Genomic DNA, 18,911 nt, shown 5'->3' on the forward strand with positions numbered 1-18,911 from the left:
GTGTGTCCACATAGCTGTCATGTATTTGTGTATGAGTGTCAGAGCGTTTTGTGTGTGTGTGTGTGAATCTCCATTCATATCAGTGTGAGCCTAAGTCTTTGTGCATGACTGATTGCTTTGTCTGTCTGACCACAATTGAAAAGGGATCCATCTCTCTCTTTGCCTCTCTCTCCTCCCTCACTCTGTGACTGGGTGTTTCTGTCTACTCAGTTCCACCTTAAGAGGAGCTTTAGCAGCCTGTCGTGTTTGTGTTGAAGCCAACAGGCACAATATATTACAGTCTAGGGCTTGCTGCTGAAAAGCCCGCTGGATCCTCCACTGACCTGCTGTTCTTTCCTGCTTTCCTCTTGCGTTTTTTTCCACATTTAGATTAAAAACAAAGCTCTCACTCTCTCTCTCTCTCTCTCTCTCTCTTTTTTCTCCCCTCCCTCCTACTTTTTCTCCTTCTCCTCCTTCTTCTTATCCTTGTTTTCTGCGGCAGCAGTCAAGGCAGAGGCTTCACTGTGTCAAAGAGAGGGGTGAAGAGAAGGAAAAAGCAGAGAGGAAGACTGTTTGGACAAAGCTGTGTCAGTGTTTATGTTTTTGTGTGTTTTGCTATTGGACTGTCGGGTGAAAGGAGCACAGTCATAGAACGGGAGGAGAAGAGGAAGTGGAGGAGAAGAGGATAAAGAGGTAGAAGGGGAGTCTGCCTGGATGAAACACTCTGTGTCATGTCACTATGTGTGGACCTTGACTTGATCACAGGGTGAAGGGAAAAGGAGAGGAAGACCAGAGAGAGAGAGAGAGACACCAGGATAAACTGAGACACTGGCTTCACCGGGGACACAAGGAAAGAAGAACAAGAAGTAGAAGCAGAAGAAGAAGGAGGTCAAACCTGCTGTTCCATTTTGTCATGACATTGTTGGATAAACGAGCGGACGGATTGAGCGCTCATCAGTCGAGTGTCAACTGGAATCTGCCTTAGAAGAGAAACCAAGAGAGAGAGAGAGAGAGACTCCGAAAGAGTAAAGACTGCTGTTTTCAAGCCCAGCAAAAAAAAAAAAAAATTAGCAGGGACTGGACTTGAAGTGAGTCTGTGGAGGAGAGTGTGTGAGTGAGTGTGGGTTTGTGTGTGAGTGTGTGTGGCTGTGTAAACCGGTGGAGGGCAGAGGAGTGGAGGGCCAGGGGACTAACCTGGCCATCAAACGGACTGGCAGCCTCTCCTCTCCTGGGATCATGTACCCTCAGGGCAGGCATCCGGTAAGTACCTCCTTATGTCTCTCCCTCTCTGTCTGTCTCATTTCTGTCTGTCTCCATCTTTGTCTCTTAACTCCAACATTTTTTATGGCTTTTCATCTCTAATGGATCTCCCTCCGTTTTTCTTTTAGTATCTTCATCACAACTCTGTCTTTTCTCGTCCGTCTGTGTGTCTTAATGCTTCCTGTAAGACTGTCCTTGAGTTCTATTTGAGTTTGACTCATTTCTTTTAATTGTGTCTCTGTCCTTGTCTGTCCCCGTGTGTGTGTGTGTGTGTGTGTGTGTTGACCCTCTCTTGTTAAGTAATAAGGACTGTACTGTAATATGAGGAGTGAAGGGAGGGAGGGAGTGAAGGGAGGAAGGGGGGGTGTTTGGGCTAAGAGATTCCCTGTTATGCACACACACACACACACACACACACACACACACACACACCTACCTACCTCCTTCTCCGTCAGCTGCAACCAGGTGCCTGTGAGATCCTGTTGATGCTTGACTGTGTAGGTGGCATTTACTGAATCTCCACTTCTCAGCTTGTATATGTGTGTGTGTGTGACAGAGAGATCATTAGTGTTTGGTCACGTACATGTGTGTTAGTGGCATGTGTAAGATTATATTTGTCTGTATGTGTTTGACCAGATCTGTCTCTGTCAGCTGTCCATTTGCTCATTTCTGTTGCTAAGCAAACTCTATATATACACACACACCCACAGACTGTTCAATTGATAGTTGAATTCCACTTAATTCATTTTCATTACTGCTAAAAAAAAAAAGGTCACGAGTGCAGGAGTACTTTCCTCCTTAATACCTCCTTAAAGTCCTCTCCCCGCTCCAGTTTCACCCTTCATCAGCAGTGACAATTTGCTGGTAATTTCCCCTTCCAGGGTAAAATAAAGGTTAAAGACTAAAAAGCGCAGAAGGATGAATGGCAGCTCAGCCTGGTTTAGACCATTCGTTTCGCAGGAGCCTCGGTCTGGTTGCTATAATCAGATTTGGTTGTCAGTCTCTTTGTATCTAGTACAAATAGGTCAGTGGCCACTTTGCCTCACAGTCAGCCAGGGAGCCAACCAGCCAGCCACTCATTCAGCCAGCCAGCCAGCAAGCCAGCCAGCCAGCCAGCCAGCCAACTAGCTATCACACAGAATTATGAATGACATTTTCACAAGAGGACGGCATGAGGAATCAATTATATGTACAGAGAGAATGCTAATAAGCCAGCCGCTGGAATAAAAAGGAGAGAAAGCAGAGAGAAAACATAAAGAAGCAAGAAACAAAAGGGAAAAAGTGAAAGAATCAAGAGCTGAAAAAGAAAAAAAATAAGAGCGAAGAGATTCTTTAAAAAGGCACAGCTGGGGGTGGAAAGAGAAGAAAATGAATGAGAGATGCAAAAGAAGAATAAGAGTGTGAACATTCCTGTGTTCTCTCTTTTCGAGGCGTATCAGAGAGTTTCCTGCTGCGATGCTCTGCGTTTGTGATAAAGTTCAATCCCAGATTGAGCCAACTCCAACCGATCGATAGCCTCGATCTCTGTCTTTCCTCTGTTTTCCTCCATCTCTCTCTCTCTCTTCTCCTTCTTTCTCTGCAGCCCTCCACTGCCAATGGAACTTTATTTCTGGTGTTGCTATGAAATGTGATCTGTAGAGAGGTGTGAGGGTGCAAAGCAGTGTGTGTGTGTGTGTGTGTGTGTGTGTGTGTTTGTTTGCCAGCAGTTGTTGTGCTTTTGTGGGTTTTTTGGTTGCAGACTTTGTATGCTTGTGAGTGTACATATGTGTGTTTGTCCTCATAAATTCTGAAGATGCGCAGTTTATCCTGATTTCTCACTGTACGGCACAGCTGGAATCTAAATTTTCTGAGGTCTTTTTTATTTTACCAAGAAGATTATTAAGCTGTCGTTAAACAGACAACATGAACTTTGTTTATTCATTCATAATACTTGCCACAAACTGAATGTGCTGTTTGTGATAATATGATCGTTTGAAAATGTCCCACTTTTTTTTAACCTCATTTTAAGTGAAAGGAGGAAATGAGGATAAAATGTAAATGATTTGCCATTTGTGGTTCATCTCTTCACTTTTCTGTGGTACTTTGTACAATAACTGTTACCACAGTGAGTTCCCAGTGAACAGACTCGACTCGGTTCAGTCACCAATCTTTGTGTATCATTGCTGGTGTCAATCAAGCTGGTCTACTTCCTGTCAGTGACAGCCAAGCCAGGAGAGGATAGCACCACCTCCAACGCCTTTCCATTCCACTCCTCTGTGTCCCAGTGGAGGTGATAAGGAAGGTGTCTTCGGTATGAATAGATACAGTGGACATCCAAGGCATTACTTTTTTAATACAGCAGACTTTGTTCTTCTTGCTCCTTGGGAGGAAAGGGTTAAAACCGAGGGGCTGATTTGCCAGGCGAGCGGAGCTGTAATTGGTTCCACTGGATTTTTGTGGCGAGTGTTATCTAAAATGCTGTGTGTGGATATGTGTGAAGTTTTTGTTTAATTTGTGTGTATATGCTTTATTTTTGTGTATGCCAGTGTCTCTTTAGTGTTACCTTGCGAGTGCATGCATTTTTCTATTAAATTACCCTTTCCTGTGTGAAAAGATGACTTTGTGTTAAGCATTGGTGCAGTGCAGTTTTGTTTTATGTGTGCTCTTCAACTCTGTTTGTGTGGAAGTATATGTATGGCTCACTGTGTCTGTGTGTACTATGTTTTTGCTCGTCCTTGTGTTCCTGTAAAAGCGCTTGTGTATGCGTGTATGTAGCTGATTAAGTGTGTATACGCCTGTGTGTTTGGATGAGGGAGAGGAAAAGGGAAAGGAGAGCAGCGGTGGTTTGTGTGCATGTGTGTTCACTGTGTGTGCCAGCAACAATAACAATAAATAATGTCCCAGCCCGACCTCGACTGTTGCTGTGAATGTACAAGCCCTAGATTGGCTGCCACACCCCAGTAAGAGAGAGTGAGAGACAGGGAGAGAGAGGGAGATTTACTGTGTATTTTTATGGTTAAGAAAGATGTCTATAACCGCTACTCTGCACATAGGACTCTGATCAGATTGAAAACTCTCACACATGCACCTATAGTACATCTTTTCTTATACACACACAGTACATTTGATCTAGTCAAGGCACCCACACAATCAAACACACCTCCTGCGCTACTCGACACATTTACATAAAGTGCTAGAATCTAGAAATGTTTGGCCGTGTCTGATTTTACACTTAAGCTTTCACTCTTCAAGTTTTCTCTTTTTTCCCCTGCAAGCGTATGAGAAAAGAGACAGTGGGAGTGAGAAAGAGAAAGAACAGGGTAGGATAGGCAACGCTGGACTTGATCCCAGATGGTTTCAGCTCCATGATAAATGGTAACATACACAGGTGTGTTTAGTAACTGTAATGTCAGCTTTATGTAATGTATAAATGCACCTACACAAGCTGTGTGAACTAGCCGACAGTCTGTGTAATCCAATACAGATGAATGCTAGCACATGCTAATGCAGCTAAGTTATGTTAAAATGCTGTGTATTTTAATTAGGTACTGATAAACTTTGTGACAATCTTATTAGTTTAACACCTCCCAGGAGGGATTCCTCATGTGGCTCAAAAAAAAGTTTTATTCAGTAAATAGCTGCTCTGACCCATTAGTAGAGCTAGCTGTCAGTCAAATTCCACACAGCATGGCAGACCCAGTCCACTTCCAGTATATCCTAGACACAGAGCTGTAAACATGTTTATTTCTGTTGTAAAGTCAGAAATTTTACAATGGATGTGTGTGGTGTGTGGGGATTGACTCAGTAGTGGAGCCCGCCTCAAGTGGCTGTATGTTGAATTACATTTTATGCCACTAATGCATTGGCTTCACTTCGACCATTTGGTAAAAACATAACCTCCAGAGGTAAAAAGATTTAATGAAAAACCTGCAGTCCTCAAATCTGATTCAGCTCAGTGTTAACATTAAAGCATTTTTCACCTTTGGCCATGTATATTACACTATAAAGCAATATCTGATGAGTGTGAGGGTGTGCAAGTGTGTGTGGTCTAATCTAACAAACTGTTGGAAAATTTTAACCAAAACTTGTGTATGTGTGTGTGTGTGTGTGTGTGTGTGTGTGTGTGTGTGTGCATTTAGAAGGGGCTTTACTGCACTGGCCCTGAATAGGGTAACACTTTATTTTCACAGCCAAGTAAACAAACTAATTCCAAATATGTGGTCACAGAAATCACATATGCCCCATTAATGAGGGCAGCGCCACTTTGAGATGTTTGTGTGTGTTGGATCTGGATGTGTGCGTCTGTTCATGTGCAGGAGAAGTTGTTTCTGAGGCTGTCTTTGAAGAACATTAATTTCATGGCCTCGGTGGCTGTACATGCTTAGGTTCTTCTGAGTGCAGGTTGGATGTGTGTATATGTCTGCTTCTGGTGTGTTTTTTGGAGGTGCGACTGTGCAGATTCTGCACATGCTGGATCAGTCCTTTTTTTTTTTTTTTGGCATCCCGCTGTGTCAGGCAGTTTGTTTTCCCCCAACATTTGTGGATGTAATGAAAGCCATGTATGATAAATAGCACAGCAGATTGCTGTCACCTCCTGCAGATGACATTCTCCCTCCTTTCTTTGTCCTAGTCTTGTTTACATTTAATTTCCTTCAGCAATTCATAGGCAACCCAAGAAAATGGCAAAAGTCAAGTTATGACAATAAAGCTGCAGTCGAACAACCAGCAGAACAAGGAAAAAAGTCCTACAAGCAACCAACAACTTGTATTCAGATATCAGCAGCCGCCCAGATTAAGTCTGTTCTCTGATTTTAAAAAACAGGCCATTTTCTATCCTCAAATCCTGTGTTTTATGTTCTTTTCTTTGTCATTAAAAGAAATGATCAGAGCGAGGCTTGGATAGAGTCCAGAGTCTATTTTGGCTGCCAGTCTTTCCCTGATTTGTAATCCACCACCGGCTTAGTGGTGAGCTGCAGTATTAACTGACTAGCTCTCTGAATGACTGGCTGACTTTCTGCCTTTTTAACTACTGGACTGGCTGCCTGGCTCCTTTGGTTTCCTTGCTGGCTAGGTAGCTCCAGGACTAACTGAGTGCTGGCTTGTTAATTGGCTTTCACACTGAGTGCATGAAAACTGAATGACTGACTGGCTAGTTGGCAGAATAACTGACTGGCGTCAAAGCCACTGCTTTATACAACAATGAGAGTGCCACTAACTCTAAATGAGGCTCTGTTGTTGGGAAGCTGACCGTCTGGCTCTCTGTCAGTCAGAAACACCCCTGACTGGCCGACAGAAACGCAGCAGAACAGAGTATATGACAAGGAGACAAGGAAAGAGATGAGGTCATCCCAGAGATGACGTCCTCATACTACTGATATGTAAGTTACATTTCTGTTCTTCCCTGCAGCACTTTAATATTTCATCCACACAGTCTAAACCAATGAGCTGTTGCATATTTTCATTGCTGCTCACATCAGCAGCACACGCACACATGTGTACACAAGGGGCACTGACACTCCTCTGCCACACTTGGTATTTCTCATCTATTCATGTGCCTTTTTTTCCTTAATATTTCACCAGCCAATTATTATTTCATGCACTCTCTGAATGTGTCTGTGCTTGTCTCATGGAGACACAGGCAAAGGGAAGAACAAAGGGCATAAGAAGGAGAAATAAAGAACGAAAAGAGGGAGGAATGAGCTGCCAGAGAAAGGGCACACCAAAGGAGAAAAATAAATGTTTTGTTTGTAGGTGTTATGTTTGAAAAAATGCATCCATGCATAGGCACGCCTGCCCGTACTGTGTGAAATCACATGTGTGGGTTAGAGAGTGTGCCAGGGGCTAAACACATAGACTCTGAAGACAGGCAGACAGATCTAATCATTCCTTTCTCAATCACTCCCAGACTTGCATCTGTTTCACAGTTGCTGTGTCTCTCATAGAGTCTCTGCCAGCGGTGGAAAATCATGCAGTTGCTTGAACGGTGGCTTCCATGTGACAGACAGACAGACTGAAGCAGATAGATGCTGTTTGAACTAATATTCACATGCTGGTAATTGCAGTGTACTGGATGCCAGATATTGCTGTGGAAGAGCGGGTGTCAAGCAGACCACTATCAAGGCACTTTTCCATTCCTAAGCTACAAATACGATGACATGGACTGATTTCAGGAAAAAATTGAAGACAATAGAGAAAAACAACTTACATTTGCATCTATGCAAAACATGTTTTCATCCTAACAGATGTCACTTGTTGTTAATGCCATCTTGGCTGTTTTCAATCAGAGCCACAAAAGTCAATTAGTGACAGGCAGAACAATAATTTGTAAATGATTTGATAAAAGATTAAGCTGTAGTTAAAGGAGAAAAACAAACATGGATGGATTCCAGTTGATCTAATTTAAGGGGTTGCTGCTTCTCCTTATTTTCTTGTTTTCTTTTGCACTGAATATGTGGGTTTTTGAAACATCTGGTTTTTTCACTCAGCATGTATTGATTAATCAAGACAATTACTGTCACATTAATCTGTGATAAAATAATTTCAAGTTGGAGCTTTATCTATAATTTCATCAAATGTTCTGTCATGCCTTAATCGACATGCTGGAACGTTTTTCTGCGAAGTAAAGAAAAGGTGCAGAAAAGGTATCTGTGCTGGTACTGGACTGAATCCATGGTGCATCTGTAGAAGGTGCATCTGAGAAGTCTGTGCCCATTATGTGAAAGGACGAACCAAAACGATTTTAATGGCCAGAGGTGAAAGGTCAGGGTTGCTGGGACCTCATGTCTGTTCTTTTTTTTTTGAACATAATATCTCTGGAACGTCTTGTGGGGATTTCTTCAGTTTTGACATAAATATTTACTTGGACTGAATGATGAAAAGATTGGATTATGGTGGACAAAGGTCAAAGGTTAAGGTCATTGTGACCAGGCAACACATTTTCTTGGCCCCAAGTGCTCATAATATAGAGAAGGGTCTGCACACACCACATGTTTTTGAAGTTCTCCACCACTGCAGACTGACACAGGCCGAGGAACACCGACAGACAGGTGATGGAAGCAGCCGATGGACCCCCCCTCCATCCTGTTATGTGATACAGTGAAACAGGTCTCACCCCCCAGCCCCCCCCCCTCCCCTACCCCTACCCCTCCCATCGCCTCCCTCCCCCCAGAGATAATCCTTTCCTAATTCTCTGCTTGCCCGTGCCAGCTCGTCCAAATTGTGATTGACTTCTGTCCCACGTGGTATATTTGTGTGTGTGTGTGTGTCACTCCCCTCCCCACCGTCAGCACCACCTCTACCTTCTAGATTAACCGGATCAGTTTTGGGTTTCAGGATCCCCTATGCTGGCTGCTAGAGAGTGCACACACACACAACACACACACATATACACACCCATGAAAGCATAGGAGGCGGTTGGCTGTTTTTTGGCCCTTCGTGATGCGCTATTGGACCCCTAACCGTCTGGGCTACCATCTGTCACAGTGCAGGAGTGAACATTCACACATATACATACACTCACACAACACACACAAATGTTTGTTCTGATGTACATATGGCACAATTTGCTGATGATGCCTCTGTCTTTGTAAACACTACAGATGGAATCGATGTTTATCCCAGACTTTACCTGCTGAAGTGTCTGTAGAGCCTCTTATTATTATTACAAATAAACATGAGCTAATCTGACTGTACCCTTCCATACTACCATACATACATACTTTTTTCAGATAGTTCTCATCACAGGCAGGGAATATGACTGTAACTGCCCTAGGAACATATAACTCTTTTTTTTTTCTTTTCTTTTTTTTTTTTCCATTTCCTTCTTGCTCATAAGAAGTTTTATGGCTCCAGGGTGCATGAAACCCACTCAGAAGGGTACAGCTAAAAAATCAAAACTAAGACTTTTTGTCCGACAGATGAAAGAAATTCAAATCTCTCTCATCAGCACTGAAGTCGCCATGTTAACACTGACGCTTGGCACTCCCAGATCTTGTATAATCCTGATCTGCGACTATGGGCTTTGTTATATGACTTAGTGTTGCTGATGTAACCCGCCAGCAGCACTTTGACTGTGTGCATCTGCATGAATGTGTGTCTGCGTGCTCGTGGTAGCAGATGGTGGGAGCGGTATTACCACAGACCGATGGACATTGCACACGGTAGAACGACTGGGGCTGTGTTGACTACAGCAAAGATAGCATGACTCTCCCTCTTTCTCTCTGCGTCTTCTCTCCATCCCCTCGGTGTCAGACGGATGAATGGCTGGCTATCTCTCTCAGTCAGCAGCCGTGGCGCTCTTTCATCATCTGTCTCTTTGCTCATTCTTTCATTCCTCTGTAAGAATGTCAGTCTAGTCTATCACTCCCTCCACTCCTCGGCCCATCCATCCTTCTGTCTGTCAGATGACTATCGGTCTCTCTGCTGCCGCTTTCATGTCAATACATCCCTCCATCCTCGCTCTGCCTCCTCTGTGTACATTAAACAGTCACTCTGTACGTGCAGGCCCTTTGTGTGCTCCCATGCTGTTGTTTGTTTGTTTGTTTGTTTTTGTGTGTGTTTTTGTTTAAATGCGCTCATGGCTACGTGGGTGGGTGTGTGTATCTGCGTGTGCCAGATCGCTATCTACCCCCCCCCCCTTTTTTTCCCCCTCCCCTCCCCTCCTCTCCCGTCCCTTCCCCTCCCGTCCCTTCCCCTCCCCCACTGAGTGTGTGTGTTGTGTGAATCAAGGTCAGTGGGGATCTGTTGGCACACACCCCCCTTCCACCCCTCCCACACACACACGCTCACACACCCTGAGGGTTTGGGTGTGTTGTGCCCATCCAGCCATCTAGATGTCCCCACTACGCCTGTCTCAGCTCAGTTTAGCTCAGCTCAGCTTGACTCCACGGATTAATTACTGGGGAACCCACCGCGTCTCTGACCTCCACCATCGGACTAATTGAAATCTAATTGAATTGTGCTTGTCTAGACTAATGAAGCCCCACCACTGAAACCGCCAATCTTTTAGCCGTAGCTGCGGGCCGATAGCCACCCAGCTGCACTGTAGCAACTGCACTATGGTTCATTTTGGGTGGATGGTTAAATACAGAGCTGGATGAATGGATGATGAGCAGATTAACAAGAGGAGGGCTTGGCGTTTAAATTACACAACCAAAAACAGACTCCATATGTTTAGTGACTTCACGTCCTAGATTGAGGGTCAACGGTCTTAACAGCAACATTCCCCCACACCTGGCAATTTGTACTAATAGGTTTAACAGATTACATGTTATTCATTGACAATTGTGGATTTTTAATGGTTCATATTACAGCGATAAAAAAAAAATTGCTGATGAATTATTTGGCTAAAATATTCGACATGAAAATGACTGAAGAAATCTATCACTTACTTTCTCATGAACCAGCTAACTAAACTAAACATGAAGGTCAAAGTAATTAATACTTAAATAAATAAATAAATACATCGAAATGAATGTGAAACTGAACATCAAATTTATCATACAAATACTAGGTGGAAGTAAGTTTAAAAGGTTTAAAAGTTTAAACTATTTTCTTTTCCCGCAAAGTCAGTCTGTAAATATCAGCCAACAATGTATACTGATTCTAACAGTTTTTAAATGTCCTATTGATCATTAATCAATAAATCTCTAAACAGTAGCAGTGACATTATGCACAGTTCAATTCATGCCACTTTTCTCCCGTATGGTCATGGTACTTTGTACTTTTTTTTCTTCTGCTGCCCATGGGATCTTATATCGCTGTAATTCAATCAATGATGAGATACTAGTGATATAATTAGATCCAGGTTCAATTATGCATCATTTACATGTGTGTGTGTCAGTTTGAAAGATATTAGTTCGTTGTAAAACTGTTGCACTATCAGGTTGTGAAAATATATAAATGGAACCACAGAACTGAAAGTTCCAGACGTAGCATCATTACAATTGCTTCAACATGACCAGACTTGCATTTATTCTCATTTCTCAGTTTCAGTACTTTTTCACATCATTTTTCAGAGCAGTTCACTGAGCTGTTTCACACAAACTACAATATACTTTAGCACAAACTGCCTTGACTTATTATACAAGCATCTTAAAAATCACTGATTGAACAAGTCAAACAGGATCAAAACATTACGTCTGATGTCTTTGACCATTGTTTGTATTTTTCCTGTGGACTTTGCGTCTCTATTGTACCCTGTCAGTCTAGCTTGTCGTCATAGTGACAAAGCTGTCGCAACATCGGCTTCAATGTGACATAAAACTTCAGCTTCGTTGCAATGTCTGCACCTCCTCATTTAACCACAGTTTGGGATTTTGGGGTTTCCCATATAGTTGCACTGACTAAAACTTGACATAAATAGATAGACCTGTGTCTGTTGACCTGTAACTGGGCGTAAATTATCTCTGCCTACAGTGTTTTCACATCTCCTTTTAGTATCACAGTAGTTTGCTTAGATCCTTGACAGAGGAGGAACCCCCCCCTTCCAAAAAAAAAAAAAAAAAGGGCCGTTAACTCTTAAGTCAAACCAAAGTTGCACCAAACACTTCATATCACAGTTTGCATTTTCTTCATTCAAATTGAAAAGGAGCTCAGTTTTGAATATTGTAACATTAAATTATCAGCAGTTTTCTGTTCGTCTTTGTGAAAACCTGTGGGCTGAGTCACTTTCCTCCCAGTACCAGAATCAGGGTTAGTACGTGTTTTTCGTTTGAGATTCTGACAGCTAACACAACGTGGTTTAAAAGAAGTGACAGACACACATGGCGGTCTGTGTCATCCCCAGGCTGACAGACCTTTAATGCAGGAAAAATTAGGCAATCCAAATTAGTGGGAGAGGGGAGAAGAAGGTAAAAAAGACAGTGTTTTAAATAAAAAGAATCCACATGCTCTAGATATCATGTCTATGAACTTATCTACAAACACACAAACAACTACAGTGTGGAAAAGAAACAACCACAGTGACCTTGTTTCTCAATCTTGATCAAGACCATGGAGGATGAGGGTAGCTGTTGAAAGCCTGACGTGGAGGACTGCTAGTCTTGGTGGTGATGGGGGTGTGATGGACCTTGGGGAGGTGCTAGTTTTGTTGGGCCTTCTTTAGCTTTTAGCAGGTGAGAGACGGAGCCATGATTTCTCTATAAGTTATTCATTTGACGTTTCCTCACTTCTCAGCTCTTTGTAGGCTGGAATACATTAGCAACCTGGCAGAGTGGAGAGGATGCTAATGTGAGGGTGGGGGGGTGGGGGGTGTTGGGGAGGGAAAGAGAGAGAGAGAGAGAGAAGGGGGGCAGAGGAGGGAAGGAGGCAGTCATTAGAGGAGGAGGAGAACAGAGAGAGAGGACAAGGCTTTATGATGTGTGGGAAGGGGAAGTGACCTTCCCTCTCACTTTCATCTCCCCTTTTTTCTTCCGCTGCCTTGCTCTCTGAAACACACACACACACACACACACACACACACACTCCTACCCCTGCACATACTTTCACAGACACACACAGATAAGATGGGTATCCATCCAAATGTATCACGAGTGTTCACTGAATTTTCAGAAAATCTGTTAAATATTTATGTACGCTTCCATCTGCTACTGTTATGAGAATATTAAGAGTTGTCCTCCATCATCATCGTCATCATTGTCATCATCATCATCATCATCATCACAGCTCAAAACTTTTCTAGTTAGATGTAGTATTTCATACAGTAACAGTACCTGAGCTGCAGATTTAGGAGATGTCATATGTAAGGGGTATTTTTCCTGAATGTGTGTAATTCGTTTATCAGACAGGGGCAGTTGTTTACATGCTTTACTAGTTTGGGCTACTTCCTGTAGCTTTCATCAGAAGTGTCACATGATGTGCCGTGACGTGTCTTATACGCTGCTCAGGAACTGCCCCTGTGTGATAAATGAATTACTTACACAGTTGTATTTGGAAGACAGTATGAACCTTTACCAGAATCCTGAATGTGGTTTTAGCTTTTACTTCCAGATGTGAAGAACCAGTTTGGGTCATGTGACACTGTCTGAAACTCCATGGTTTGTCAAAGCCTCTCATACACGGTGCCATTTTGTTCATCATTTGCTAATGTTTGTTAATGCTGTTTATGGTTGTTTATTGTGTTATTTATTTCAGTCACCGTCACAGTGTCTTTGTTGGTCTGCACATGCACATTATTCACTAAATCTGTTTGGATACATCAAGGTTTGCACCTCTTTTGTGTGCACAAATTAAAAATGTGAAGTGAAACAAATGGATGGAAGGCACTTACTGCACACACATACTCAAATGTGCACACATACAGTGATGAGAAAAAAAAAAGTACACCTTCTTTGAATTCAGTGGTTTTATGTAATCAGTCTATCTAGGGCATTTGCTTAGCAGTACCTGGCTGCTACTGCCCCTCTGAATTCCTATCGTAGCAGTAAAGATGGACTTAATTTAGACATGCTGCCTCTGCATATTGGCATAAATAAATAAATAATTTTTACATTTTGCATAAATAATGATGTGGTGGGAGCTGATGTATGCGGTTTTAGACTTAAAGTTAGATTAAGATCATTTTAGGACATGGTAAAGGCCTGGTAAGGACACTTAAGCATAGAACTAAAAGAGGTTTCACTTACTTTTACCCTCTGTTCTGTAGATATACAAAGACACATGCAAGTCAGACTCGTATTCATCTTTTCACTCTGTTGTTTTTCATTTGTTTCAGGTCCCCTTTATTATTAGTGAGTTTATACATTTCACAGTTTTGAATTTAATGCATGTTTTAACATTTATTAAGAGGCAGAAATGAATTGATGGTGTTTATTATTATACTGTTAGTGGATGTAGATGTCTTTAGGCTTCAACGTTTGCAAGTAAATAACACACAGTTGATCCACTGTTTATATACAGCATATAATTACTATAAAATTACGACTATGATTATTCTGTAAATAATACGCCATTTTCCTTTTTTAACCGGGTATTTTGGAGTGAATTTCCTTTAGAACATAATTAAGTTCCTCTTATTCCCCTTCTTGTTCTTGTCATTTTTTTCTTGTAGTTTAAAAGAAAAAAAAAAAGTTTAACTCTTGAAAACATTAAACTATTTTGTTGCAACAAACCTTTCCTAAGTGAACCTAGCCAAACCATAGAATTGAAAAAGGTTTTACGGACTTTTACCCAGTGTTCTTTACATATACAAAGACACATTCAACTCAGACTCTTCTTCATCTTTTCACTCTGTTTTCGTTTGTTGCAGGTCCCCTTGCAGCCTGGCCAGTCTTTCAAGTTCACAGTCCTGGAAACTCTGGACCGTATCAAGGAGGAATTCCAGTTCCTCCAGGCGCAGTACCACAGGTACACACAGTACACATCAAATACAAAAGATACATGCAGTATTCAGACATACACAGATGAAATACTAGCAGATGCATGTATAGAACTTAACTAAAGGTGCAATTACCAAAGGAATACTTTAAAGAGTTGTAATCTTCCACCTTTTTTATACTGTAAATAGTTTTCCCTAAATGTAAGGATAGACAAAATATGCATCAAGTTATTTTAACTTCTTGAATACATGAGCTAACAAGAAATTCAATACAGTATATGTCCTTTGAATGTTTTACTCCATTGAATACACGACATATAGTAGACATTTGCACTCCCTTATAATCTTTAATAATGAATACAGGTTCAGTCACTCATCTTTGTCTATACCATAACTATTCTATGATTTTAGATGATAATTTTTTTATATATTATTTATTATATTTTATTATATAGATATACTGGGAATTTCGTCTGTCCTTCCATCCGGGATTTTTGTCCAACTGATTTCTCGGACACTATTCACTTGATTCTTTTCAAATTCTACAAACGTGTTCTGTTTTACTTGGAGAGGTGCAGTGCACAGTTTGATGGCAGAATTAGAATTTTTGCATTTTTGGCAAAGATTTGAAAACTTCAACTTTTCAACTGATTTCTCGGACACTATTCACTTGATTCTTTTAAAATTTGGACACATGTACATTACACGTCTTCCTCTCAATTTTTCCTTTTTTAAAAAAAAAAAAAACAATTATTGAAAAGTTTTTGAAAAGAGTGAAAGTTAAGACTCAGAGTTATTCCCTGGGTAGGCAGAGTGTCAGTGTCGCTGAAACTGTTTGTGTGTTTTCAGTTCTATTTTATACGTCAATGCAGTACAGATCTGCTCCTTACTTTATTTCCTACAGTGGAGGTTCACTGATGGTCCCGTTACATGTGTCTGACCTGATCCAGCCCTATCTAAGAGACATAAACTGCTGTTGGTTAAAACCTGCATCATCACACCTCTGTGGGCACCTTGAACAGCCTGCTGCGATACAACTGCAACACGACTCCAGTACACAGAGACACACACATAGAGTTTACAGAACAGACACAGAAGCGGCTACAAATTTACACAGTTAGTGACAGTAACATGTTAATAATGAGAACAGAAAACTACTGGAATAAACCTGTTCTTATTAAATATATTATGGACTCGTTTAAATTATGTAAGATTTACATGGATTTAGGACAGTCTGAAAGTATGATTTGTGTTTTTCGTGACCTTAGAAGGCATCACCTACAGAGTTACGTTGCATCACCATGTTTCTATAGTAGCTCAGAGCAGCCTTCCTCCTCTTGTTTGTGACTTTCACTGGCTTCTACGATGTTTGAGTATAGAACGGAATTAAGATCCACATCAGACGCAACCTGAACCAATGGCCTTTCAGGTTTTTAGCGACCACCACATAGTAGTGAAATCTGTCACTAAATGTTGCTACATATTACAGACAGATGCTTTTAAATGTATTTAAAACAAGAAATAACCAACCCGGGTATCAAAGACAAATGGAAAAAGGCTCAAACATGACCCATTATGTGATACCCCTAAAACCCACTGGGCTGTGGTGTATGTGCACATAAGCATCAGAAACACACACATGTAGGTGTGATGAATTGCAGTAGAGAGTAAGACACACCCTACTGGCTGTTGCTGCCATGAGGGTGATATTTTTCAGTGTCACTTCCAGGAGTAATAGGTAGCCTGGCTGTATAACTAGAATTTTTTCTTTTTTTTTTTTTTTTACGCGGCCTTAAACTGTGTTTGACCTCTGCAATCTCTACTGTAAGTCCTGTGAAAATTGTAATTTATTTCAGGGGATGCAAATAAGCCATTTAATCTACGTGTGTGTGTGTGTGTATGGGTGTGTGTCCGTCCTTTTTTTCGTCCTTGTGCAGCCTGAAGCTGGAGTGTGAAAAGCTGGCCAGCGAGAAGACCGAGATGCAGAGGCACTACATCATGGTGAGTCCAATCAGACCTTTACCCGGCTTTACGGTGATTTTCAGTCTGGCTGGGCCACTCAGAAATTCTGAAAAGAATCTGATGGCTTCCTATGTAGAAATTACAATCAGGGGAGTTGTATGTGTGCGTTTGATTTGCTGGATAGATGTTATTTAGTGTTTATGTCATTCAGATATAAAAGCTCTCTTTATTTGTCCATTCCCCTGGTCCTCCTGTTACTTCTCTTGTTTTATTTATAATAATAGGTTCATACTAGAGCTGCGCAATTATTTGGATTGCGGGTCCAGCGTGTGTTTGGTGTTATTTAAAATAGCTAAATAAGTCGCCACAGTTTTTTTGAGTTTTTGCGATTTTTCTAGGGGTCAGGGACAGAGCTTCTTTTTAGTATCTTAAAGTTACAGTAGAGCTGACTACCACTGGGGTCAGTTCCAAAAGCCTGGGCTCCTATTGACTGCCCAGCAATAATATAGTCAATGTTTTTTTTTCATCTGGTAGTTTGTGTGAAAATGTCAAAATAATTGGTAACCTGTTCATTTGAAAAACTGTCCACTAGTGTTTCTCTGAATCATGCAGCCCCAGATTATATAAGAAAAAATAAGTACCATATACAATGTGTGTTTGATTTGCTGTATAGATGTTATTTATTGTGTATGTCATTCAGATATAAAAGCTCTGTTTATTATCTGTTCCCTTGGTCCTCCTGTTACTTCTGTTATTGTTTTATTTATAATAATAGGTTCATACAAGAGCTTCACAATTATTTGGATTGCAGGTCCACTTTGTGTTTGGTGATATTTTAAAAAGCCACATTATTGGAGTTTCTGTGATTTTTCTAGGGGTCAGGGACCTTGGAAACGTAGTATCTTAAAGTTACAGTAGAGCTGACTGTCACTGGGTTCGGTTCCAAAAGCCTGGGCTCTTATTGACTTCATTGAACTTCTCACTAAAATACTAAGACGTGATGTTTTTTTCCAGGATTCATTCATTTCATTTGGAACCATTGATAAGTTATCTGAGGGTTTATTATTTCATGTTTCCACCGCTAATAAGGCCTCATTCCTGCTTTGTCAGGCTTTGATTGACAGGTCTGTGTGACACCTCATTCATCAGGCAGACTTTTTAGTTTTGCCCGTTTTGTCCGAATATAGTCACTTCCAGCTCCTTTTCAGAAAACAATGAGTGATGTTACAGCTCTTCTGCCCATGAATTATATACCGTCTATGTAAGTAAGTAATCATATACTAGTTTGTGTGAAAATGCACATTTCAAAATGATTGGTAACCTGTTAATTTTCCTTGATAACTAAGCAAATAGTCAATTAAAAAACTGTCCACCATTGATTCACTAAATCATACATTCCCAGATTATATAAGACAAAATAAGTACCATTGTAACATTTTCATTCTACATCTCTCCAAAGACCAATCTTTCTATCACAATATAAAGTTGTCAGTAAGTGTCACAATGTAATACATGTTTTTTTTATTTAGTCTTTATGGATAATATTGTGTTTGTCTAAAACACTTTCTGTAGAATCGTTCAGAGTTGGTTTCTACTTTGTTTTATGCAATGTTAACATTTGTGTCTTAAGTTTTAAATGTTCTACTTCTACATTCCACAAATATTCATCAAAACCCAACCATAAATAATAATTTTGAACCATCTGGTTTCTTCAGTTGTCACTCAAAAAGTGAAATCAGCCAAATATATTGATTTGGGATTTGTTGCAATAATTATTGACAGCACTGAGAAGAACATTTGTATCATGATAATATTTTAAATCAATGGGAAAGAGAAATCTTTTAAGCAAAACTAAGCAAATAGTCTCAAATTAATTAACTGTCCACCATTGATTCACTAAATCATGCAGCTCCAGATTATACAAGAAAAAAAAAGTACCATATACAATGTAATTCCAAACCTCAGAAATAGTTGTAACATGTCAGTAGTCACTTTTCATTGGACATCTGCGCAAAACTTTACCAATTTTTACTAAATGTCAAAAAAACAGAAGTGCATAATGTCAGTTTTTCCATTAAATCATAAATGCAATGATTTTTAAATTGATTATCACGAGATGACATGAGAGGTCATTCCATAAACATGGCAACAAACATAAATATCTCATTGATTTACAGATATATTCATTATTATTATATTACTCCTCTATCTTGTACTAAATATAAAAATATTATTTGGTTTCCTGATGTGTCCACACATACCGCACCGTGTTTCTTTTAAAACTCTTCTTCTTTGCTTGTTGTAACTTCCATCAACGTCCATTTTTTTTATTCATGTGACTCTAGTTGCGGAAAAAGGTCTTACGTGATATACCAGTTGCGCTTTGCCCAAAAAACCACCTCTTGCCAACGCAAAA

The 18,911-nt window shown here is 40.7% G+C and overlaps 1 pseudogene; it reads left to right on the forward strand.

Moving 5' to 3' along the window:
• Window positions 1–280: 280 nt before the first annotated feature.
• LOC115417585 (transducin-like enhancer protein 4) overlaps window positions 281–18,911 on the forward strand; it is a 139,878-nt pseudogene continuing 121,247 nt past the window's right edge.

This window comes from Sphaeramia orbicularis, chromosome 4 (assembly GCF_902148855.1).
Source record: "Sphaeramia orbicularis chromosome 4, fSphaOr1.1, whole genome shotgun sequence".
In the NCBI taxonomy this organism is placed as follows: Eukaryota; Metazoa; Chordata; class Actinopteri; order Kurtiformes; family Apogonidae; genus Sphaeramia; species Sphaeramia orbicularis.